At 48.4% G+C, this 25324-nt stretch overlaps 1 protein-coding gene across 14 annotated transcripts in view; it reads right to left on the reverse strand.

Moving 5' to 3' along the window:
• The window catches only part of LOC146869506 (uncharacterized), a 146781-nt gene that overhangs the window by 69665 nt on the left and 51792 nt on the right, over nucleotides 1-25324 (reverse strand). For 4 of the 14 annotated variants that reach the window (XR_014960856.1, XR_014960790.1, XR_014960816.1 and 1 more), the window contains one exon: nucleotides 4898-4938. The exons of the other annotated variants lie outside the window; for them this stretch is intronic. The gene's annotated coding sequence lies outside the window, so the exon portion shown is untranslated. The remainder of the gene's footprint in view (nucleotides 1-4897; nucleotides 4939-25324) is intronic. 14 annotated transcript variants of the gene reach the window in all.

Below are 25324 nucleotides of genomic sequence, written 5' to 3' on the forward strand. Positions count from 1 at the left end.
CCTTTACGGCCGTGAATGAGATCTCTGCTCTTATCTCAGGGTACAGGTACATGGGTTCATTGGGGAGTTGCCCTCCTGACATGTTTCATGCTGGGTCATTGTTCTCGATTGTTATTGTGAGTGCCCATTTATGTATTGCAGAAGCCTGGATTAATCCCACTTCTCCTACTGTCACAGAATGGTGGGCAATATGGTGACAAGCTTATGAGACCGAAGCGGCCCTAGCAAAGGCTAGTGGTTCAAGATCACTAATGAAGTTCAAAATGATCTGGACTAGCTTGAATTGGGAGAAGTCCTGGGACAGATAAATTATAGAAATGGGGCAAAACTTGGATTTATCTATTCTATTGTTATGTATTGTGTAATATCTTTTCCCCCTTTGTTCTCTCCTCCTCTGTTTTCATAAAAATGTATGCTGTTTAAGTTAGTAATGATGTATATGTTATGTTTTGAATAATGTCATACTGTCAAAATCTATGCTGGCTCCATTGAAAATAATAAATAAAAAATAAACAAAATAAATGGAATGGAGGTGCACAGCCCTCATTGAGAAGACTCTTTCGGCTATGAATGAGATCTCTGCTCTTACCTCGGGGTTCAGGTACATGGATTCCTACAGACTCGTATATCCTATTTCTTCGGGTCCAAGTTACACAGTAGGCCCGGGTGAAATTTCTGTTACTTCAATGTAATTTGGCAATGTTGCATTATGATTGATTAGCAAGTGAAATTTCCTGAAATTACCCTATCTCACCATGTCATGCAATATATGCTGTTTGCAGCAGTTTAGAGCGAGCTTAGAGGAACAAGGTGAAGAAGAAGAATGCCAGAGGCCGCGCTTTGGATGCATGATCGCATTTAGGCAAAAATATGGGCCCAAATTTCTGTTATATTTCACAGAATTACATGTAATTTTGTATAATTTTTCCAAAATTGTTTCTAATTCTTCAAATACAAATTGTGGCATCTTTGCCCATCCCAGGAAACAGGTGTAGGAAAGTGGGTTTCTGTTGCAGTAACCCCTCTCCTTTTCGGCAGATTTCTGATGCACTTTGACTGAGTGTGCCCTGGGACACAGCCAATCAGCTTCGCATGGCCTGTGTTCTTTTTTTAACCTGTACCATTGTTTCCACAATTGGCACAACTCTGGCCTACCTGTAAGTCCCTTCTAAGGGTTACCTATGGTGTCAAGGGCCTGGCAGTGAGGGAAAGGCCTCTGAGGAATGCAGCATGTATTATGCCACCCACAGAGAACTCTCACCACAAACACGCACCACTGCCATTTCAGCTTGCATGTTTTGGTGCAGCTAAAAGTGAAGAGTCGACATGGCACTCCTATGTGCCATGCCTGCCAAAGACTGCATGAGGCATAGGTAAGTCACCCTTACGGCGAGGTGCCCTATACCTCATGTGAGGACCTATCTGCATGAGCAGACAGACCCCTATCATATCTAAGGCCAGTCTTATATATTGGGCGACAGCCATTACATAGCGTCTGTTACCCCGCATGCAATTACACCGCAAGCGTTATCACGCATTTATTTGTTAATTTATTTATAAAGTTTTATATAGCGCAAGCATGACCACCGAGGGTATCAGAGCGCTTTACAGATTATGCAGCAGGAAGGGTAAAGGCAAACAAACAGATTCAACAAAGCAAAAAGTACAAAGTCTTAAAATGTCCGACAATCTCGCGAGCAAAGCTTCTGGGCTACAGAACAGCGTCTATAGTCCCAGAGTCAAGTGGAGAAGGTGGACCGAGGCCGATATTTCTTCATCAAGAGCCCTTTAACTTCCATTTTGAAGCGGACAGTGGAAGGGAGCACCCTGACTTCAGGGGGAAGAGAGTTCCAGATCCTCGGCGCCATCCCTCAGAAGGCTCGATTGTAGGTCTTTTTTTTCTTTAATTTTTCTGGTTTGAGTAAAAGGGTGCTGGCACTTCTGGAGGCTCTTGTACCACATGAGAGCTCCGTTTTCTGAGCGAGGTACAACGGGGTCTTGAAGTGGATGGCTTTGTGTTGCAACATGTAGTCTTTTAGAATTTGTGTGCTCTTACCACTCATGCCTTTACAACGAATTTTGTTGTAAAGTTAAGTTATGTATGGTAAAAGCACATACGTTGTAAAAAAATATAGGCGATCCACATCATTGTGAGGGAACAGAGGCTTTTCACTTTCCTCACAACAACGTGCACCGCCCATCATATGACCAGAGGGAAGCAGGAACCACGAGGAGAGAGAGGAACCACGAGGAGAGAGAGGTACCACAAGGAGAGAGAGGAACCACGAGGAGAAAGAGGAACCACGAGGAGAGAGAGGAACCACGAGGAGAAACATGAACCACAAGGAGAAACAGGTAAGGGGGATTGGGCCTGGGCTGGGGGTTACTATTTAAGGGTAAAAGGGGATGTGGTCGTGTTTTAGGGTAGAGACAAGACTGGGGGTCAGGGCATGCAGGAGTAGTGTTTGAAGGTAGGGAGAGGACGGGGGTGGGGTCGTGCAGGGGAAATGTTTTAGGGTTTACGGTAGGGGAAGGATTGGGGTCAGGGAGGGTAATGCAAGGGTACTGTTTTAGGGTTTCTGGTAGGGTCAGGGGTCGTGCAGGGTAGTGTTTTAATGTAGGGAGAGGACTGTGAGTCATGAAAGGGTAGTGCAGGCATAATTTTAAGGGTTTAGGGTAGGGAGAGGACTTGGGGTCGTGCAGGGGTAGTGATTTAGGGTTTAAGGTAGGGAAAAGATTTGGGGGTTGTACAGGGGTAGAGATTTAGGGTTTAGGGTAGGGGAGGGATTGGGGGTCAGGGAGGGTCATGCAAGGGTAGTATTTAAGGGTTTAGGGTAGGGTCAGGGGGTCATTCAGGGTAGTGTTTTAAGGTAGGGAGAGGACTGTGAGTTGGGGAGGGTAGTGCAGGGGTAGTGATTTAGGGTTTAAGGTTGGGAAAGGATTGGGGCTCGGGGGGTCATGCAGGGGTACCAATTTTAGGGTAGGGAGAGGAATGGGGGTTAGGGAGGGTCATGCAGGGGCATTGTTTTAGGGTTTAGGGTAGGGTCGGGTCATGCAAGGTAGTGTTTTAGGGTAGGGAGAGGACTGGGGGTCAGGGGAGAGTTGTGCAGGGGTAGGGTTTTAGAGAAGGGAGAGGACTGGGGTTTGGGCATGTCGTGCAGGGGTACTGTTTTAGGATTTAGGGTAGGGAGAGGACTGGGGGTCAGGGGAGGGTTGTGAAGGGTTAATATTTTAGGGTTTAGGGTAGGGTGAGGATTGGGTCTCAGGTTGGTGCAGGGGTAGTGAAGTTAGGGTTTACGGTAGGGAAAGGATTGGGGGTCATGCGTGGGTAGTGATTTAGGGTTTAGGGTAGGGAATGGATTGGGTGTCATGCAGGGGTAGTGATTTAGGTTTTAGGGTAGGGAAAGGATTGGGGTCGGGGAGGGTCGTGCAGGGGTACTGGTTCATGCAGGGTAGTGTTTTAAGGTAGGGAGAGGACTGCAAGTTGGGGTAGAGTCGTGCAGGTGTTGTGATCTAGGGTTTAGGGATGGGAAAGGATTGGGGCTTGGGGGGTCATGCAAGAGTACTGATTTAGCATTTAGGATAGGGCAGGGTAGTGTACTTTACCTTAGATAATTTTACCAAGTGTATGCCTTTACCACACTTGCCTTTGCAATGTACAGGCATGTGTGGTAAAGGCATATGCGTGGTAAAGGCATATGCTTAGTAAAAGAATGTGTTGTAATGGTAGGTCACTAGCATAGTAATTCCCGCGTGGTTTTGGCACTCATGGTATTAGTATGCATAGCACCATCAAACATTCTAATATATTATAAGTGCACATTAAAGCCATACTGAATTTAAGGACTGGAAACTGGTCACTGTGAGTTTCCTAGTATTATAGTGGATATACTGAATGCTGGGATGTTTGTACTCTGGGGTCTCTGCTAGAGGGGACCCCTTTACCAAACCAACCACTGGTGGGTTCCCTGACTGGTAAACTGCATCCTGTTACCACAAGACAGGTTTCTGGACCCCTGGGTTGGGAGTCTTCACTCCCAGGTCCCAGAAACAAAGCCTTTCCTGGTTGGAGGTGTTCACACCTCCGTAGAGTAGGGGGGGATTCAGCACACCTTTTTTTTCTTTCCTAACTTTCTGTATGAGTCTTATTACTCAACCTAAAACATTAGCGTGCTATGCTTGTTTTATGCCTGCCATGCACGTGTTACATGTTAAATAGAGGCCCAGTATTCAGTAACCTGGACACAAGCATGCACAGCCTAAATGATATACTTCAATTACATCGAAAATGAACCAGATTTAACTTGACTGTTCAGATAGTATTTAATCGCATACTATTTTTACTTTTCAGACAATCATCAAAGAACATTAATCATATCATTAATCATTTGATTTTCAAAATCTCAAAATGCATTAAACAATTCAATTGCAAAAGTATAAATGCTTGAGAGTCTTTGCCCAATGCATTTCGGGACGAAAAAGTCCCTTCATCAGGGGCAAGCTGTCGGAAAAACATATATATACATAATGTCAACTTCAAATGCTTATTTGTGGTCAATTGCACAGCAATACTCGTGTTAAATCAGTAAGTCATTCTATTACCCTCTAAGTGAGTCCAGTTCCATATCTAAATAAAAGCCAAACCTCCATAGTCACAATTAAAAGTTCCAAAACTATATTCCTTAGGTATGCCATCACCATACCCCAAGTGCCAAACAACTATTTCAACTGAATGCACACTCACGTGAACGTGTTGCTAAAGGAGCAAAAACATTAAAAAACCACCAAGCCGGTCACATTCTGCCTGTGTGCATGAAATAAGGCGCTGTAGTCATGCTCCAGAACTAAGCAACTAAATGTATATTCGCCTATCATTACCATGTAAAAGAAATCATACCTTTAAGATTCCAAGGCTGTTTTACAAATCTCCTGTCGTATCTGTAACAATGCAAGGACACCAGTTACCAAACTGAAACCCCAATAAGGCGGATCAAATTGCAAAACGTTCTCTCCCGCTATACCTTACCTAATTGACACGATAACAGTCTGCCACAACTCCGCAAGGACAGCTTAACCTTGCACCTTATTTCGGTAGGCAAAATATACGGTTAGAAACGTAATATCGCGAGACTACTCTGGCATACTGAAAAACGAGCACCATCTTAGACGGTAATAGAATGACTTACTGATTTAACACGAGTATTGCAGTGCAATTGACCACAAATAAGCATTTAAAGTTGATATTATGTATATATATGTTTTTCCGACGATGGGACTTTTTCGTCCCGAAATGCATTGGGCGAAGTCTCTCAAGCATTTATACTTTGAAAATTGAATTGTTTAATTAATTTTGAGATTTTGAAAATCAAATGTATAATGATATGAATAATGTTCTTTGATCATTGTCTGAAGAGAAAAAATAGTATGCGATTAAATACTATCTGAACAGTCAAGTTAAATCTGGTTAATTTTCTATGTAATTGAAGTATATCATTTCGGCTGCGCATGCTTGTTTCCAGGTTACTGAATACTGGGCCTCTATTTCATGTGTTCACACCTCCCTCAGGTCAGAAAGAGCCATATGTTGCAGAGAAGCTTCAAAGGCCTTGTCGCCTTTGCAATGCAACCCCCAGCGTCTCCTGCTATCAGGAGGAAGCCCCCTTCCTTTCTTACCCCCTTTATGGTGGGAAGACAGGTGGAAAAAATTCAAACAGCCCAGAAGGTGTTCCCACCTCTGCCAATCGCACCCCTCAGGTGGGGAAGGCAAGTTAAAGCCCACTCTTCAGTGCCCGCCATCTTACAGATGGCAGGCACCCTCCAATCAGTGTTATGGATTGTGCCCCCACGTAGGGTGAGTTCACCTAGGGTAAAGTCACCCTAAGGTCATTAGCCTATTGGCTACTGACCTCAAGACCCCCGAAAAAACACCCCCTGAATGCAGTATTTAGGGGGTAGCCCTGAACCCAGAAAGCGTTTCCTGAAATTCTCATAGGTGTGGTTGAGAAGATGACGCAGAAGAAGAAGAAGATCCACGCAACCCCTGCTTTCGCCTCAGCCCTACCGGCCTGCCTGCACCTTCAAGAAATCCAAGCAGCATTTGGGAGCCAACAGACCTTACCTCTTATGCGAAGCAATGGGCAACTCTGGCTGTAATGGCAAAATTGGGGGGCTCATAAACTCCCAGGTCTTGTGAAATGGAAGGAGGATTTGGATTGGTGCATGTTCTGGGAAAAATCTGTCTATGTTGCCAGGGGGTGTCCCGGGAAATGGAGCAAAGTATGGCGGCCCTGGAACACTTATAAAGGAAATATCTGTACCCCGCCAGTTTCCCCAAATGATGACGAGACTCTTGTAACCCCCTAATGATCATGTATTGCTTACTGTGATTGGATCCTCTGTAACCCAGGTCCGAAAACTGAAAGATGTAGGGTCTCCTGCTCATGTTGAAAAGTGATCTGTAATGTCGATTTGTTTAATAATAAAAAAAAATTATTAAAAAAAAAATCCCAGCAGCATGATGACTCCCAGCCTGATGACCAGTGACCTCCAAAAACATTGCATCTATCTCCAAAAAGAACTCCAAGACCCTGCTATATGAAAGTGCCCCTTTTTGCATGGTTAGCCCCCATGTTATACATGACACATGATGCACTTTGACGTGGTGTGCCCTGGGTCCCTGCCAATCAGGTTCCCAGAGCCTGTGTTCTTTCTCAAAGCTGTACCTTTGTACCCCCATTCGGCATCTCTGCCCACAGGTAGGTCCTTTTAAAAAGGTGCCAAGGATACCAAGGGCACTGTGAGCAGAGGAGGCCTCTAAGGGCTGCAGTACCTATTGTGCCACCCTTAGAGGCCTTGTACCTTAACACACACACACTGCCATTACAGGCTGTTTTTTTTGGATGAAGAGAAAAGTGAAGAATCAACATGGCGCAAATCCCTGTGTGCCATGCCTGCAGTCCACTGCCTAGGGCCTAGGTAAGTCACCCCTCTAGCAGGGTGCCCTCTAGTAGGGTACCCTAGCCCCCAGTTGAGGATATAGTGGCATGAGCCCTGTGTCCCCAATGTGTTTAAGTCCATTCTTAGACATTGTAAGTGCAGTAAAGCCATAAAGAATAAATGGTCAGGGAGTTGGTCACTACAAATCCCACAGCTCCATAATGGTCTTAGTAAAAACTGGGACGTTTGGTAGCAGACTTCGCAGCACATTAAACACACACTGATGCAAGGTCAGGATTTAAGGTACAATGCACTCAGACGACATCTTAGAAATGGCCTCTGTTAAACAACCAGACCTGGTGCAGTTGCCACCACCAGACAGGTTTCTGGACCCCTGGGTAAAAAGTCTCCGCTCTCTGGGTCCAGAAACAAAGATGATCTTGGGAAGATGTGTCATGCCTCCTCCCCCAGGATAGGCTGGGTCCAGGAAAAGGGAAGCTTCAAAGGCCTGCTGCTTTTGGATGCTATCCCTGCCTTTTGGTGCCCCCTGCAACTGTCTCCCACCGGTTCTGACCCCCACTTCAGGCGGGAAAACCAGCAAGAAAATCAGGTGAACTCACCTCAAGGAAATACCCAATCAGGCACAACCTACAAACCCCTTTATCACCCTTAAATGTAGTTTGTAGAGGCCTCCCTGAACATTGCCTTCTCAGATTGGAGGAAGACAGAAGAAAAAGGACCAAGAGCCATGCTGACACTGGAAGAAAAGGACACCTGATGCTTTCTTCAGCAGCCAACTGCCCCCCAGAGCCTGGAGGACCTGCCCTGCACTCACCTTACAGACTCTGTCTCCCGTGAGCACCGCATTTGCTCAACAAAGACACCAAAATCAGAATCCGGACACAGGCGGCTATGCAATTGTGCATCACTTTACACCTGATGCCCCCAGACCAAGTTAGAGTGGCCCAACAACGCAAGAAGGTCTCCCCAGCTATCCTGACCTGGGATCTGGTGATCCCGACCTCCTTCAAGCTTCACGACAATGCCTGCAGCCTCAACTTGAAGGGTGCCCCCGACTGTGACCAGAGTTGGCGAGAAGGTACAACGCCAAAAGACACCTCTTCACCCGCTGCCCCATGGCCTTCCTTGGGTGGCCCAACTGATGGTGTCCAGGCATCCTCCGAGACTGAAACTTACCTCTCCAACCAGTGGCTACCTCCAGGAAGTCTCCCTGCCCGAGCCTACATCATCTTTTCCAAACCGAGGATTTCTATTGGAATCCACCGGGCTTCTGATGTCTACTTGACACACTGCACCCGACTGCCCCAGTGCTGGTTGTGGTGCAATTTGAGTGCCTATATGAACCTTGGGGATCTTGGTTCTATCCCCCAAAAGTTAATCTTGCAAGTCGTTTACTTACCTGCAAACCGATAACCTTCCTTTTCCCATTAGTAACCAATGTTATGAGTTTTTGCTCCTACAAATGTTTTAAGTGTTGAACTGAGGTTTTGTATGGTGAACATCAATTGTGTCGTGCACTAAGAAAAGTATTACTTACCTTGTATTGCGCGACCTATGGTGTGGTATCTAGATACACCACCCAAGCAGTACTGTAACTAAAAATTAATCTGTAAGCAATCAAAAATGTTTACAAAGTACTTTGAACCATTTATAAAGCTATTACAAACCTGTAAGAACTCCAATTTTCACTGCATTTGCATTCTTGTGTACAGCCTTGCGCTTCAAAGTATATTTTACCTACCTGTGCCATGTCCTGCTTGGTTCTAGAGAATAAAACTGAAGTATACCTTTTTATCCTTACCTAATTGGTCTGGATTCACTCTCTGAGTGTGTGGCATCAGTCTTGAGTGAGTGGATATAAAAAAGGCTTAACACCCCCTCTGGATAAGTCTAACTGCTCGCCCACACTACCACAAAAAGAGATGTTGGTACTTACCTAATTTAGCCTCTGCTAAACCTCAGGGGATCCACTGGACTCTGTGCACACTATGCCATAATTTGGTATAATATATACAAAGCCATCTTGCTACACCTGCCGAACTGCAAATACTCACCTGTCCAGAAGAGGTTCTCCAGCGGTCCTGAGCCTGAATCCATTGAAGGGGACACACCTTCCAGTCTTTGTGATGACACCTGATGCCCCTGCACCAACACCCCCCTTGACCGCGACCTGCCCGGTGAGGAGAAACCAGATTTCCAAAGACACCCCTACATCCTCCGGTCCTGCTTCTTGGTGACTAGAACCAATGAAGTTGCAACCTGGCCTGGCATCCCAACTTACCTGCCCAGCTGTTGGTTCCTCCCAGGAGACTTCCTGGGCCAAGCCTGCAGCCGAATTGCAAAGACGACAACCTCTATAGGAAAGCATTAGGCTGCCGACACCTCCTGAGTACCCTGCATCCAGCCGTCCATGCACCGCCGGTGGTGTGAACTTGGTGCTAACCTGGGACCCCCTTTGCCCTGACTTTAAACCTAGGAGCTTGGCTCCCTAGACCGATTGCCTGCCCGTGCCCCATTAGCTACCATTGGCGTCCTGCACTCTGCACCCGGCTGCCCAGGTGCTGCTGGTGGTTCACCTTGAATGCCAACTTGTACCTTGGGATACCTTGGGTTTTATCCCACAAAACTCTATCCCTAAAACCGTTTACTTACCTGTAAACTTAACACTTTGGGGCATATTTACAAGCCCCTAACACCACAGGAACGTCACTTTTTGTGATGTTCCTGTGGCGATATGAGCTTTGCCTTATTTACAACGCAGTGTTAAGCCACTTAATGTGGCTTTACGCTGCTTTGCAAATAAGGCACCCTTTCACGCTATAGTTAGCGTGAAAGAGGTGGGCAATGAGTTTTGCAGTGGGCGTTCCGTCGCAGCACCCATTAGTTTTGACTCTGCCCCCTATTTACAAGGGTGGCATAAATATGGGGCAGTGCCAAAATAAGACCAGGGAAAACTTAGTCAAACAGGCGCAACGAGGAGAAATTCTTTATTTCCCCTCATTTTTGCTGATTATATGTGTACTGCATTGTGCAGCACAAGCAGAAACAGCAAAAACGACAGGAATGATTGTTTATGTGCAGGAAGGTGTCCCTTCCTGCACATAAACAATCATTAAAAAAATTACAATTTGAAACTTCTATATGTGCTGCACAAAGCAGCACACATAGAAGTTACAAATCACCATGTTTATTTGCAAGAAGGGGCGCCTTCCTGCACATAAACAATCATTCCTCCCAACACAGGCACCCTCGCACTGTAGTATGGTGCAGCACAGGGGGAAACGCAGGGCTGCACCAAATTGTTGTAAATACAGTGCAGCCCTGAGTTTCAGAAATGGCGAAGCATGGCGTTAAGGCATGAATGCTAATGCTGCTCTCCGTCACTTCCTTGTAAATATGTCCTATCATGTGTTGCTCAGTCTGTCACATGCTAAACTAGAAAGGTAATTACGAAGTCATTTCATGTGTTTTACAATGGGCTACAAACCCCTTTCTCAATTACAAAACAAATCTAAATGTTCCTACAAAACCAGTGCTCACTGTCTTTTGAAAAGTAACTCTGTATGGAAAGTATCACTTACCTGCTACTAAGCATATCTGGTTCTAGAAATAAGACATCACAATAAATAACAGCTTGTAATACAAACAACAAAAAGATTCAGTCTTTCAGTGTGTGACATCATTTTTTTGCTGAGTGTGTGCAATAAATGCTTAACACTACTCTCGGATAAGCCTGACTGCTCAACCACACTACCGCAAAAGAGAGTAAGGTATTATCTACCTTAGCCTCTGCTATACCTTTGGGGATCCACTGGACTCTGTGCACACTATACCTTACTTTGGTTTAGTATATAGAGAGCCAGCTTCCTATAGCAGTTGTCTCTTGAACTAGCAGACCCTGCAACAGGCTCACAGCTCTGCCCTTTGACCCCAGACCTCATATTCTGTAGTTGAAATGTCAGTTATTTCTAGCACAAGGTGGCTTCTGCAGGAAATTCTAAAAATCGTATATATTTCCCTTTTACTCCACCAGTGACAACAGGTGCTAATAGCTGATTTCAACATCCAGGCACATATCTTCATTTTTGCAGATTAGAGGCAGTTTGAGGACTCCAGGGTGGTAGAAAAGCTGCATTAACCCTCTGTGACCCAAGGCTAAGGACATCCTGAACACTGCACCTCCGGATGAAGCATATTCTGCTTTTCGCTGTGGTCTCAATGCTTCTTCAATGCACCGATGGAGCTGCTTCTGAGCACACAAACATGTGTATCCTGAGAGCCAGCAAACATTCAATGATGTACAAGGCTGGAGACCTCATGATTGGAGGGGTCATACAGCGTCATTTGCACAATCACATCTTTGAAAAAGATTTCAGTGAGCTGAGAAGTCCGTGGAGATGTTACTGGTGAGTGCTTTCTAATCAACCCCCTTATTAAAACTGCTCTGTTTATGATATTTGTTACTGAATAATCATATTTTTATCCTCGCACTGTCATGTCACATGGAATAGCAGCAAAGATGGAGGCACATTGATGAGCCCCCGGAGTCGCATGAGCGTCACTCTTTGTGACAATCCATCGGAGCAGACCTTGAACTCATATCCATGAGGCCACGCGAAGCCACTCTGCATGGCTTTGAAATACCTCATAGATAAGGTGTAAGGCAAGGCAGCGCAAATCACTGCATTGCCTTACTCTGCGCATGCATGGGAGGCGTTCCATGGGTGTTGTGGTGGGTGTTCCCTCGCAACACCCATCGGGTCTCATTTACAAGAACTGGTGCATTGGCAGCGATGTGTCTGATTTCTTGCGTCTGCCACAAATGCCCTTATAATGCCATGGATGCGTTATTTAAAATACAGAGCTGCATGGCACAATAATTCACGGATGCTTCAGAAATCCTGAAGCATTTGTAGGCGCATAAGTGGTGCATCGCTGGAGTTGGTCATAAGACGGACGCAACGCCAGCAATGCCTCTGAAAACAGAGGCGAGTCCCATGTTAAAGCCCCTGAGTCAATCCCTATGCCTGGTTTGAGAAGGTGCATGGAGTTTGATGCAGTCAAGTCTTTGAGTGACGCAGTGAAGTTTTACATTTAACTGTGTAACTTGTAACTAGATGTTTTCGGTGCAGGTACGATGTGATGTGGGGCTCTACAAAATGACACACTAGGCCCCATGCATCAGGTTGTAAATATGGGGCAGTGTGGAGCACTGATTGCGCTTTTGCTGCATCGGTGGCGCAAGGGGTTTGTAAATGAGCCCCATGGTTTTTAACACTTCCACAGATTCACCAGAAACCTGGGGAAGCATCAAAACCTTACGACTCCTGAGTTGAGGCGTAGCGAGGAGAAATAACTTTATTTCTTCTCATTTATTCCTCTTTCCTTGAATGCTGCATTCTGCAGCACACATCAACAGAGGATTGTTTTTGTGTGGGAATGTGACCCTTCCTGCACAAAACAAATCCTACTCACAATGCAGGCACCACGGCATCAGAGCAGGGAGAAAGGACTGGAATGCACTTTATTAGTTAAATACAGTGCATTCTTGCCCTTTCCCTCTGGTGACTTGCTGCACTGCCCTACATCAAATCCTCATAATTGAGGCCCATGGTTTATTGTGGGCAGCCCTGCCATGGATTCTAGAATTCCAGTATTTGTAATGAAGTGTTTTGTGGCCCTCCTTGGTGTTGGGCAGTGGTGCTGGTGCTCAGGAAAGGACTGCAACAGAAAATCAAATAAAAGTGGCTGCCATTATCGAATGGAGTTGAAAACTTATATGTGTGAATCAGGACAGTTTTTTACTTATAAAGACACACTACCTTGGTGTTTTGCAGAGAAAGAGAAACTGCATGTATTTGTGCTCACCGCAGACAATGTTTGTGGTGATAGCAGAGGAAATAACAGTGAAAACCGGTCCACCAGAGCACAAAACAGGCCCACAACCACCCAAATCCAGCCACACACTGACCTGTCAGACCGCCCCTTCTTGCACTGCCAGGTTGCCCTACTGGGCAGTAAGGTCCTCCTGGTGCCAGTCTATGTGTTTGTGCTGGTGCCAGTCCAGGTGTTGGTGCAGGTTGAGGTATTGGTGCTGGTGGAGGTGTTAGTGATGGTGCCGGTCCAGGTGTTGGTGCACGTGTTGGTGCAGATGTTAGTGCTGTGTTGGTGCTTGTGCCGGCTGGGCAAGGTGTTAGTGTTGGTGCTGATGCATGTGTTGGTGCTGGTTGTAGTGTGGATGCTGGGCTGGTGCTGGTCCTGGTGCAGGTCCTGGTTTTGGTGCGTTTGTTTGTGCTGGTACTAGTTTTAGTGTGGATGCTGAATTGGTGCTTGTGTTGGTGCTGGTGCTGGTCCAGGTGTTGGTGCCAGTCCAGGTGTTGGTGCCAGTGCAGGGGTTGATGCAGGTGCTGGTGCCAGCCCAGGTATTGATGTAGATGTTGGTGTGGGTGCCGGTCCATGTGTTGGTGCTGACGCCGGTCCAGGTGCTGGTGTTGGTGCAGGTGTTAGCGCTAGTGCTGGTCTGGATGTTGCTGCAGGTACCAGTTTTAGTGTGGATGCTGTGGTTGGCACCGCTGCCAGACATGGGCCACACCAGTACTATACACAGAGGCAGTGTTAAGGGTCCATTGTCACTGAGTCTACATAAGTGAGGGAGTGGTAGAGGGACACATTCTTACTGTGTGTCCAGGGGACTGGCATATCTCCTTGTCTGTGATGGAGGTGGTGATTTGCACTTATTGATCTCAAGCCTGGTGTTCTTGTAGATCTGTGGAGCTGTTCTCCTGGGATGCTTCATGCTTCTGCCAGGCCGGGAAGTATACTGGCTGTTGCAGTCTTGTAGATGATGCAGGGGCCCTTGAAGGTGGTGCAGGCTAGAAGCAGACAGTGCAGGTCCAGCAGGAAGACCTTGCCCTGCTAGGTCGCTCCCCAGCCACTGCGCTGCCCCCTGGTTCGCCCGCTACCTGCTCCTGACTCCCACTCCCTGCTCGCCCGATCGCCGATTCCCGCCGATTCCCGACGTTTTTTTCCCCGCCCCCCTCCCCTCGCTGCCTGGTTCCTGCCGCTGCTCCCCTGCGGCCCCACCCCCAGAGCATCCCATTCGCCACCCCGCTCCCGCCTCCCAGCTGCCCCTCCCTCCCTCAGCCCCTCTTATGGAGGCCGCACAGCGGTGAGGAGCGCGTACCTTGCCCTGCTAGGTCGCTCCCCAGCCACTGCGCTGCCCCCCTGAGTGCCGCTCTGGTTCGCCCGCTACCTACTCCTGACTCCCACTCCCTGCTCGCCCGATCGCCGATTCCCGCCGATTCCTGCTGTTTTTTTCCCCGCCCCCCTCCCCTCGCTGCCTGGTTCCCGCTGCTGCTCCCCTGCGGCCCCGCCACCAGAGCATCCCATTTGCCACCCCGCTCCCGCCTCCCGCCTCCCAGCTGCCCCTCTCTCCCTCAGCCCCTCTTATGGAGCCCGCGCAGCGGCCGCGCGCACCGGACGCGCCACCGGTGTGCCGAAGGCGCGCCAAAGGCAAGCCCGTCTGCGCCTGTCCGCGCCTGGACCACGCCCAGCGCTAGAACCCCTGGACCCCACGCTCGCCACGACGCCAGACTCAGATACGACGCCGACTCCCTCCACGCACTCAACACCGGCCGACACAACACCTGCTTCCAGGCCACCCCGAAATGGACCCACGGACCCTTCTCCTGCCGCACCTGCAGCTTCACCTGCGACAGACCCACCAAACCTCCAAGAACTGGACCCAACCACCTCCGCTGCATCCTACTCAACACCCGCTCCGCAAGCAAACACGCCGTCGAGCTCTGGGACCTGCTCGACACCTTCGCCCCAGACGTGGCCTTCCTCACCGAGACCTGGTGGAACGACTCCTCGGCACCCGACATCGCCATAGCCATCCCAGACGGCTACAAGATCACCCACAGGGACCGCGCCAATGGAATCGGAGGAGGAATAGCCATCGTCTACAAGTCCACCATCAAGGTCACCACCCACGCAGATGACACCCTCAACACCGCCGAACACCTGCACTTCCCGATCCACACCGACCCCAACACCACCCTCAGAGGAACCCTCATCTACAGACTCCCCGGACCACGAGCACAGTTCAGTGACTCCATCGCCGACCTCACCAGCACCCACGCACTCGCCTCCACGGACTACATCCTCCTCGGGGACCTGAATTTCCACCTCAAGAACAACAACAACGCCAACTCCGCCACTCTGAACGAAAACCTCGCCAACCTCGGCCTCAGACAACTCGTCACCGCACCCATCCACGCCGCAGGCCACACGCTGGACGCCGTCTTCTCCACAAGCACCCACGTCGCCTTCGACTACACCTCCGAACCCCACTGGGCCGACCACCGCTGCATCCACTTCACCTTCAAAAAACCAACCACGCACCATTGCACCCAACAGCTGCCCTGCCGCTGCTGGAACAAAGTCACCGAAGACCAACTGACCACCACCCTCGCCCAGAACCCACCTATCAACCCCACCTGCCCTGACGCCGCAGCCCGCAACCTCAGACAGTGGATCGACGACTGCGCCGACACCCTTGCCCCACTCAAGAGACCATCCAACAGTCACGCCAGCAGGAGAGTCACCTGGTTCACCGACGAGCTCCTGACCTCCAAACGCGCCTGCCGGAAGCTGGAGAAGAAATGGTTCCACAAACGAACGCCAGAAAATCACGCAGCCCACAAGGACGCCACCCGCAGACATCACCACCTCATCAGACTTGCCAAGAGATCCTCCTTCAAAGACCGCCTGGATAACAACGCACACGACAGCAAAGAGCTCTTCCGCATCGTGAAAGAACTCTCCAATCCCGACGCCAGCACCAACGACATCCCGCCCTCACAAGAACTGTGCGACTCACTGGCCATCTTCTTCCACCGCAAGATCGCTGATATTCACGACAGCTTCAACTCCACGACCGCACCAACGATGCACGACTCCTCCCGCCCCGCGATCACAGCGCCAACCGCCTGACCTCCTGGGCCAACACCAACGACGACGAGACACGCAAGATCATGAACTCCATCCACTCAGGATCTCCGTCAGACCCATGCCCACACCACGTATTCAACAAAGCAGACACGGCCATCGCACCCCAACTACGGAAGGTCATCAACATCTCCTTCGAAAAAGCGACAGTTCTGGAAAGCTGGAAGCACGCTGAAATCAACGCCCTCCTCAAAAAGCCCAAGGCGGACCCCACGGACCTCAAGAACTTCCAACCCATCTCCCTGCTCCCGTTCCCGGCAAAGGTCATTGAGTCAACATTCAACTGACCCGCCACCTCGAAGACAACAACATCCTGGACCCATCCCAATCCGGATTCAGACGTAACCGCAGCACCGAGACAGCCCTCATCGCCGCCACAGACGACATCAGACGCCAACTGGACAACGGCGAAACATCAGCCCTCATCCTCCTGGACCTGTCAGCCGCATTCGACACAGTCTGCCACCGCACCCTACAGACACGCCTCCAAGAAGCCGGAATCCAAGAGAAGGCCCTTGACTGGACCACGTCCTTCCTCTCTGGCAGAACACAGAGCTTCCGCCTCCCACCTTTCCGGTCAGAAGCCACCGACATCATCTGCGGCGTCCCCCAGGGCTCATCCCTCAGCCCGGCGCTGTTCAACATCTACATGGCCCCCCTCGCACAAGTGGCCCGCCACCTCAACCTCAACATCATCTCCTACGCCGACGACACCCAGCTCATCCTCTCCCTCACCAAGGACCCTCACACCGCCAAAACCAACATTCACGAGGGCATGAAGGCCATCGCCGACTGGATGAGGAGCAGCCGTCTAAGACTGAACTCGGACAAGACGGAGGTCCTCATCCTCGGACCCACCCCCTCAGCCTGGGACGACTCCTGGTGGCCGACCGCCCTGGGGACAGCACCGATACCAGCCGACCACGCACTCAACCTAGGATTCATCCTCGACTCCTCCCTCTCCATGTCCAAGCAAGTCAATGCCGTCTCCTCCTCCTGCTACAACACTCTACGCATGCTACGCCGGATCTCCAAATGGATCCCGACCGAAACAAGAAGAACAGTGACACAGGCCCTCATCAGCAGCAGACTGGACTACGGCAATGCACTCTACGCAGGAATCCCAGCCAAACACAAATGGCGGCTACAACGCATCCAAAACGCCTCCGCCCGACTGACCGTCAACACCCCCCGCCGCAGCCACATCACCCCCGTCCTGAGAGACCTGCACTGGCTCCCCATCGACAAGAGGATCACCTTCAAGCTCCTCACCCACGCACACAAAGCACTCCACAACGCCGGACCAGCCTACCTGAACAGCAGACTCAGCTTCTACACCCCCACCCGCCAGCTCCGCTCCGCCAACCTCGCCCTCGCAGATGTCCCCCTCATCCAACGCACGACCGCCGGCAGCAGATTCTTCTCTTACCTCACCGCCAAAACCTGGAACACCCTCACAACCCACCTACGACAGACCCAAGACCTACTCGCCTTCAGAAGACTCCTCAAGACCTGGCTCTTCGAGCAGTAGCGGCACCCCCCCCCCCCCCACCCCTCAGCACCTTGGGACCCTCACGGGTAAGTCCCGCGCTTTACAAGTACATTGATTGATTGATTGATTGATTGATTGATTGATTGATTGATTGAAGGCAGCAATGGCGGGGCCTTGCTACCATTGGTGCAGCAGGTGCAGTGACACTGGAGCCCAGATGCCTGAGGGGCCCACTGAACCATGGTTACTGCTGTATTCAACACTTCAAAGAGCAGCTGGATTTCCTTCCTTGCACAAGGGCACTTAACACAACCACTACACCACTGCAGTAATGACATGTTATTGTATAAATCATTTTATACTGAAGGTGGCAGCTTGGAGAACGCTTTCCAGGGAGAAGTGGTTGAGTCAGAGGAACCTGCTGAGCAGGAAGTCACCACCTCCTAACAAGGAAATGAGCAGAGTTTGGGAAGTTGTTGTAAAGTCCAGAGCAGCAAGGGTGGCCTTTATTTTTTATAGAAGGTGAAGCTGGGACCATGATGTGTGAGATTTCATGGTCAGGTGTGCTTTTTCTCAGGGTCCTTCATATATTGTAAGTCTTTAGTTATTAAATGCTACCAATCAGTGCTGGCCCACAACATTTTGAGCAGGTGCAGCGCCAGGGTCGAACTGGCACGCAAATGTGGGAAACCTTTATAGGTTGTAGCGCTACAAGTAGCATGTTCAATGGAAATGGGAAAAAAACAACTCAAATGTCAGCAATTTAACAGTTAATCATTTACTATACTTTCCACAATTAGATATCCATATAACATTCAAGTCTCATCCAAAAAACATCAATGCATTGATTCTTCTTCACAGACCTGCACAAGGTTTGTTCCACAAACACCATAACTAGGACCTCTCATCACTCCTGCTGCATCGATTCATCTTCACAGACCTGCACTTCTCCACGGACACCATAACTAGGACCTCTCATCACTCCTGCTGCATCGATTCATCTTCACAGACCTGCACTTCTCCACGGACACCATAACTAGGACCTCTCATCACTCCTGCTGCATCGATTCATCTTCACAGACCTGCACTTCTCCACGGACACCATAACCAGGGCCTCTCATCACTCCTGCTGCATCGATTCATCTTCACAGACCTGCACTTCTCCACGGACACCATAACTAGGACCTCTCATCACTCCTGCTGTATCGATTCATCTTCACAGACCTGCACTTCTCCACGGACACCATAACTAGGACCTCTCATCACTCCTGCTGCATCGATTCATCTTCACAGACCTGCACTTCTCCACGGACACCATAACTAGGACCTCTCATAACTCCTGCTGCATCGATTCATCTTCACAGACCTGCACTTCTCCACGGACACCATAACTAGGACCTCTCATCACTCCTGCTGCATCGATTCATCTTCACAGACCTGCACTTCTCCACGGACACCATAACTAGGACCTCTCATCACTCCTGCTGTATCGATTCATCTTCACAGACCTGCACTTCTCCACGGACACCATAACCAGGGCCTCTCATCACTCCTGCTGCATCGATTCATGTTCACAGACCTGCACTTCTCCACGGACACCATAACCAGGGCCTCTCATCACTCCTGCTGCATCGATTCATGTTCACAGACCTACACTTCTCCACGGACACCATAACTAGGACCTCTCATCACTCCTGCTGTATCGATTCATCTTCACAGACCTGCACTTCTCCACGGACACCATAACTAGGACCTCTCATAACTCCTGCTGTATCGATTCATCTTCACAGACCTACACTTCTCCACGGACACCATAACTAGGACCTCTCATCACTCCTGCTGTATCGATTCATCTTCACAGACCTGCACTTCTCCACGGACACCATAACTAGGACCTCTCATCACTCCTGCTGTATCGATTCATCTTCACAGACCTGCACTTCTCCACGGACACCATAACTAGGACCGCTCATCACTCCTGCTGCATCGATTCATCTTCACATACCTGCACTTCTCCACGGACACCATAACCAGGGCCTCTCATCACTCCTGCTGCATCGATTCATCTTCACAGACCTGCACTTCTCCACGGACACCATAACTAGGACCTCTCATCACTCCTGCTGCATCGATTCATGTTCACAGACCCGCGCAACTGACAGAGGACTGACAGAGGACTACAGGTATTGGCGCGGCCCTGATGCCGAGAAGCTGAAACTGAAGCTCTATCCCACCGCTTTTCACCGGTAAAGAAGGCAGTGGCGGGGGGCGGGCACAGGCCCACAGGCGAGTGAACAAGCATTGTCAAAGGGCAGCGGGAGAGCGGGACAGTGGTCTGCGGCGAGTTACGGGAGAGAAGCGGGAGAGAAGCGGAGGCAATCAGCAAACGGCACTCAGCAATGAGAGAGGAGTCCAGAGGAAAGCAGAGGGTAAGCGTCCTCAGTTGCTTCAGTTGCTTCAGCAGCGAGATTCCTTCCCTCGGTATTAACTCTGGCCTATCCTCCAGCCTCCAGCCTCTTGCTACCATTACCTAGCCTACCACCCTGCCTGTCACCTTAACCTGCCTTGCTGCCTGCCCTGCCCTGCGTGCTCTGTGCCCCGTGCTCCGAGCCTGAAACTAACCCTGCCCTGCCCCCTGACCCTCAGCACAGAGAGCCGCTTCAGGGGTCCAGTTTCTGCTTCTATTTCTGTATTCAGCATCAGCATCTGAAAACTTGCACCCAAACCTGCTCCCGAACCCCTGGCCTCCGGAGCATTGGAGGCTCGGAATTGGTGTGGGGGTGGCTCAGTGGTCAGGTCAAGTCAGAAAATAATCCGGTCTGCTGGTCCTGAGTCAGTTCTATGAGGACCCTGGCACAGAAACAGCTTCACAATAGAGTCTGAAGAGTGAGGGCTCGGAGCGGCGAAGATCAAATCAATCAGTCAGTTAAGCAATCATTTGGTAGCAAGGAAAATTCAAGAAAAATCAACGATAGGACAAAAGGAACCAAAAGGAATGCAAGGGAAAAGCCAACTAATATAAATACAACTGATTAGACATTGATCGTTAACAACATAAAAAAAAGCCAACCAACCAAATCATACAACTAAACAAGCAACAAGCAATCAACAACAAACGATAATAAGCAAGCAAAGCAAATCAAAAAAATCAACAAACAACCACCAAACAACTAATAAAACAAACAACCCAAGCAATAACCAACTGCCAAACCAAAAGACAAACAAAAAAGGGGGGAAACTTAACACCAAACTCCAATCTCCAAAAAGGTCAGAAAGGACATAAAAGGTCAGGAAAGTTCAGGAAAAAATCAAAATTCCCCCCCCCCCCAAAAAAAGTTAAAAAACAGTTCAAAACGCAAAAAGCAAAAACTCGAGATTTGGACGAGTTATCAAAAAAGAGCTTCAAGGATCCAAGGAAAAACAGAATAACAGAAACCACAAAAATTACTTGGCCAACACGGGCACAAGGGTTTCGGACGGGATGAGACCAGGAAGGGAGCGAACTGCCACATCCACACAGAATAAACCAAAAAAAAAGAATAAAGGAACAACTGACACATCCAGCAACAAGAATTAATTGGTGGAGGAAACCTCTAGCCAGAACCTGGTAGACATTGCAGATTCCGAATTAAATACAAAATCAACAACAACAAAATCATCAGCCAAAGATCGACACAAAATTTGCATTTTTGAGAGATCCGGGGGCCGCCCTCTGCATGAATAACGAAAGCTCGTACAGCCTCCCCTCTCCCCTGTACCTGGAGAAAATGGAACATCAATGTCCTAAGGCAACCACTCCTGACCAAGGCAGCAAAGGTACAGAAGAGAATAGGGGGAACTCCACTGCTACAAGCACCCCATATAGGAATAAACAGCAAGGGGAGCTAGCGTCCACCCAAATAACCAGCTTCCCCACAAAGAGGAAACGCATAGGATCTCGCCAATCACAAATAATGGAAAAGTCATTTGAGGCAAATCAGGCAACAACAACATCACTTTTTGCTGGAATCAAGCCCGGCTCAGGCATGCCACTAGAACTAATTATTCAAATCTTCTCGGGGAGAACAAATTTTGAGGACAGTACTCAACAAAATACTGAAATCGTGCCAATATGCGCCCCAAAGACACCCCTTTTAGCCTCATCCAACAACGAGGCACTTAAAGAGTTCATATAAAGCACGGCCTGTGGTTCCATGCCGACACAAATCGACCCCAAGAACATCGAGGCAGACATCAACACCAACTCTCCAGTACCACAGCGGCAGAAATCCCTAGGGCCCAAGGAATCGAATCAAATCATCCCATAGATAGGCAGGGAAGCAAGGTACACCAAAGCCAGCCCTAGTGGAGCAACAAGTTCAGGGAGAAAAGGCAAAGGAACATCGACAAGGGACAACTCATTTGACATCAACTGCAGTAGTACTGACAGCAACTCCTAGCTCAACCCCCAGTTTAACTTACAACTCAACAATCCCATAAGTAACTCGGACGAACAATTTAGAGACAGGGAACCTAAGATCACAGAGGACAGAACAAGCACAACAGATGGCAATACAGTCCAAACAACCTACAACCAAGATGAACAAGAGATTTACCAACACTCCCCAGGCGGGCAGGCACACGGCACCACTCTCCAACAAATAAATAACAAAGGACCCAACCAACTGGACCCAAACAAGCTCTGGGAATCCTTACTAGACACTATGCAGCTTTCAGTAAAGTCAATGCAATATCACTCGGACAAGATGGACGTCCAATTAACGATCCTCAATTCAGTAGCCATCCACATCTCAAACATCGACAGCAGATTAGCCAACATGAACAACTTGATAAAAAAGGGCCCAGGCAAACACGCAGTTACTTCCAACACACTGCACCTGCTTTTCCATAGTCGCCAAATTATCCACTCTCCCAGAGGCAATGGGGGATATTCTGGCAGAAATCAGGACAATGCCAAATAAAAACAGAACACCAACGGAAAAGACCCCAACAGTATGGCCCTCAATAGGCCCATCCTGCAGACAGGACGCTACATCAAAAAGCGAAGGGGCAAAAGGCCCCCCAAAGGACACTAGCAAGGAGACAAGATCAGTTCAGGGTCCAACCGTCAAATCACTCAGCACCTCTGTAGAGCCAGCTAAGGAAAGAAACGAGGAGCTCGACAGTTCCAAAAGACCAGCACACTTATGGGTCCCAGAACATAGCCATGACTCTCATCCAGCAGACTCAACACAAACAAAGCGCGAATTAGAAGCTTTAGGAAAGCCCCCCGCCGGGGGGAAAGGGGCCCCAAGTACACAGCCACAAACAAAAAAGGAAGGGTAGAAAGAAGAAAAAGAACATAGCAGATTATTTCCAATCAGGTAGGACCCGATCTGGGACAAAAGGACAAGACACTAGCAAATTATTGGAACTATTGCCCCAAGAAAGAGATAACAAATCGAGCAACAGGAATACTTCAGAATTAGAGGACTCAGAAACAAAGCAGGATACGACAGAGGATAACCATCAAGGCCATTGAACAAAGCAAAAGACGGAAGCAAAAAAAAAGTAGGCATCAGAACTCCCGTATCTTTCAAGAAAAAAAGATCTGAAGAGGCAGATACCTTTGGGAGAACAGAAGGAGATAAAAAACCAAGCCCTTCAATTACTTCATCACTAGAGGATTTAAATATTTAACTGGTCAAGATTGAGGATGATCCAATAGAGCCATCCACATCCAGATCGGATCAAATTAGCAAACAAGAAAATACGAGCGCTCCAGAAGGATCCATCAAGCAAAATCCTGGAGAGCCAACTACTTCAAGGAATGAAATTACCACCACTAGTGAAAATTGCAGACTTCAAATGGAGCTCTCGAACCCTCCACTCAAAGACGAACTACTAAAACTGGCAAAACCTCTGACTGCCAGCCAATCACAAACTAAATACATCTCAAGGAAAGTAATCACCACCACTACCAGTGAAAATTGCAGACTTCGAATGGATTTCTTGAACCCTCCATTCAAAGAGGAACTGCCGAAACTGGCAAAACTTCCAACTGCCAGTCAATCATAACTTAAAAACAACTCAATTCTATTCATTCCTGAAAATAAATCCGGAGGTTGTGGTGACATCCTCAATAGAGGGAATATACTACATCTCATTCAAGCAATTAGAAGCTTGGAGGACATAAGAACAGTAACTGCGACTGAAGATGTTGATACCTTCACTTCTTCCACCAATGCAACTAAAGCAATAAGAGTGAGCATACGGGATGGGAACACCATACAACAAATACTGCTCTTAAACTCTTATATACATCCCCGGGACAAAACAAAAGGTGCAAAAATGGTGGAGACAGAAATTATCAGGCTCCTCTCAGAAGAATCAACTTCAAATCTATTGATGACAGGGGATTTCAACATGCACCTAATGGGGCCCCAGTCCAGGGATGACCTACTTGAGGAACAACACATAGCCAGAAGCTGAGCGCTAAGAGGCAACAATCAGCTCTCGCCAGGAACTTCGTAAAATATCTGGAACATCTAGGCTTTGTGGCCCTAAATGAGCGTTTTCCAGGAGATCAGCCCCCGGCGGTAACATTCCACACCCCAACCTCAAGCACGCTGATAGATTACACCTTTGCATCCCTATCACTTTTTAGTTGGATCACAGGCTTCCAGGTAGGGATCCAAGATCAAAGTGACCACCTACCGCAAGAAATTTTCACAAGGATAACTGGAGCACCACCTGACCAACCAGCTGAGAACCCCAAGTTTATTTATATGGACAATCTTAAAAGAATCAAATTCAAAACTAACCAACTGGAGGATCTATTGGCTTCAGCAAAGCTAATATGGGAACAAAGGGAGGAGGCCGCCAGAGGTGAGGTAACGCACTGGGCAGAATTACCAAAACACTTGGAGCAACGCACGTGACTCATGCTCCTCCAGCTCCAACGTCAAACAGGACCTCAAAACTTCAAGACAAACATCTACACACCATAAAAACTCCACATCTGCGGAACCTTAAAAAAGCAATAAACAAAACATTGCGGGAGATTAAGCGCACCGGTCACGACCTAAGTTTAAAGAGGGAGTTATCGAAACTCAAAACGGAAAATAAAAAAATAATCTGGCAGGCAAAAAGGGTTTCAGACAAAAATCTGTGGGTTAGACTGTTACATGACTTAAAATCAAACAACAGCGCGAGATTCTGGCGCACAATAAACAGTCTAGCTAACCCGAACGCCTTAAGAATCAACTCACATGTAACAGTGGAAGCTTGGGTCACCTATTTGCTTCAATACTTTAACTCGGACCAGAATCAGGGCACACGCCAATCTTCAATCTCACAGTTATCCCAGGAAACAAGCGTTATTCATTTACAATCGACCAGGTAAAGGCCAGGATAGCCAAGGGCAAACGGGAGGGCGCAGCGGGTCCCAACGGGATTCCGCCAAGTCTTTTTAAAAAAGAAACTGTCACTGCAGTTTTCACAAATCGCAGGAGGAAACATCATCCCGGACTCCTGGAGGGGGTCAATCATATCCCCAATATATAAGAAAGGGGATAAGAACTTAGCAAACAGCTACAGGCTGGTGGACCTAATAGATATTGAAGCGAAATATTACGCTGAACTAATTCTGGAAGACCTTCCCGCCTGGACAGAGGATAAATCCATCATCCCTATCAATCAAACAGGCTTTTGTAAGGGCATGGGCACAACCACTAACATTCTAGCCCTGTCCCTATTGATAGATAGGATGAAATTAGCAAAACAACCTCTATTCATATGTTTCATCGACTACTCGTCAGCATTCGACAAAATTGACAGGAGTAAACTCTGGCATAAGCTAATGGGGAAAAAAATACCAGCTGC

Source organism: Triturus cristatus, chromosome 1_1 (genome assembly GCF_964204655.1).
Source record: "Triturus cristatus chromosome 1_1, aTriCri1.1, whole genome shotgun sequence".
NCBI classification, from domain to species: Eukaryota; Metazoa; Chordata; class Amphibia; order Caudata; family Salamandridae; genus Triturus; species Triturus cristatus.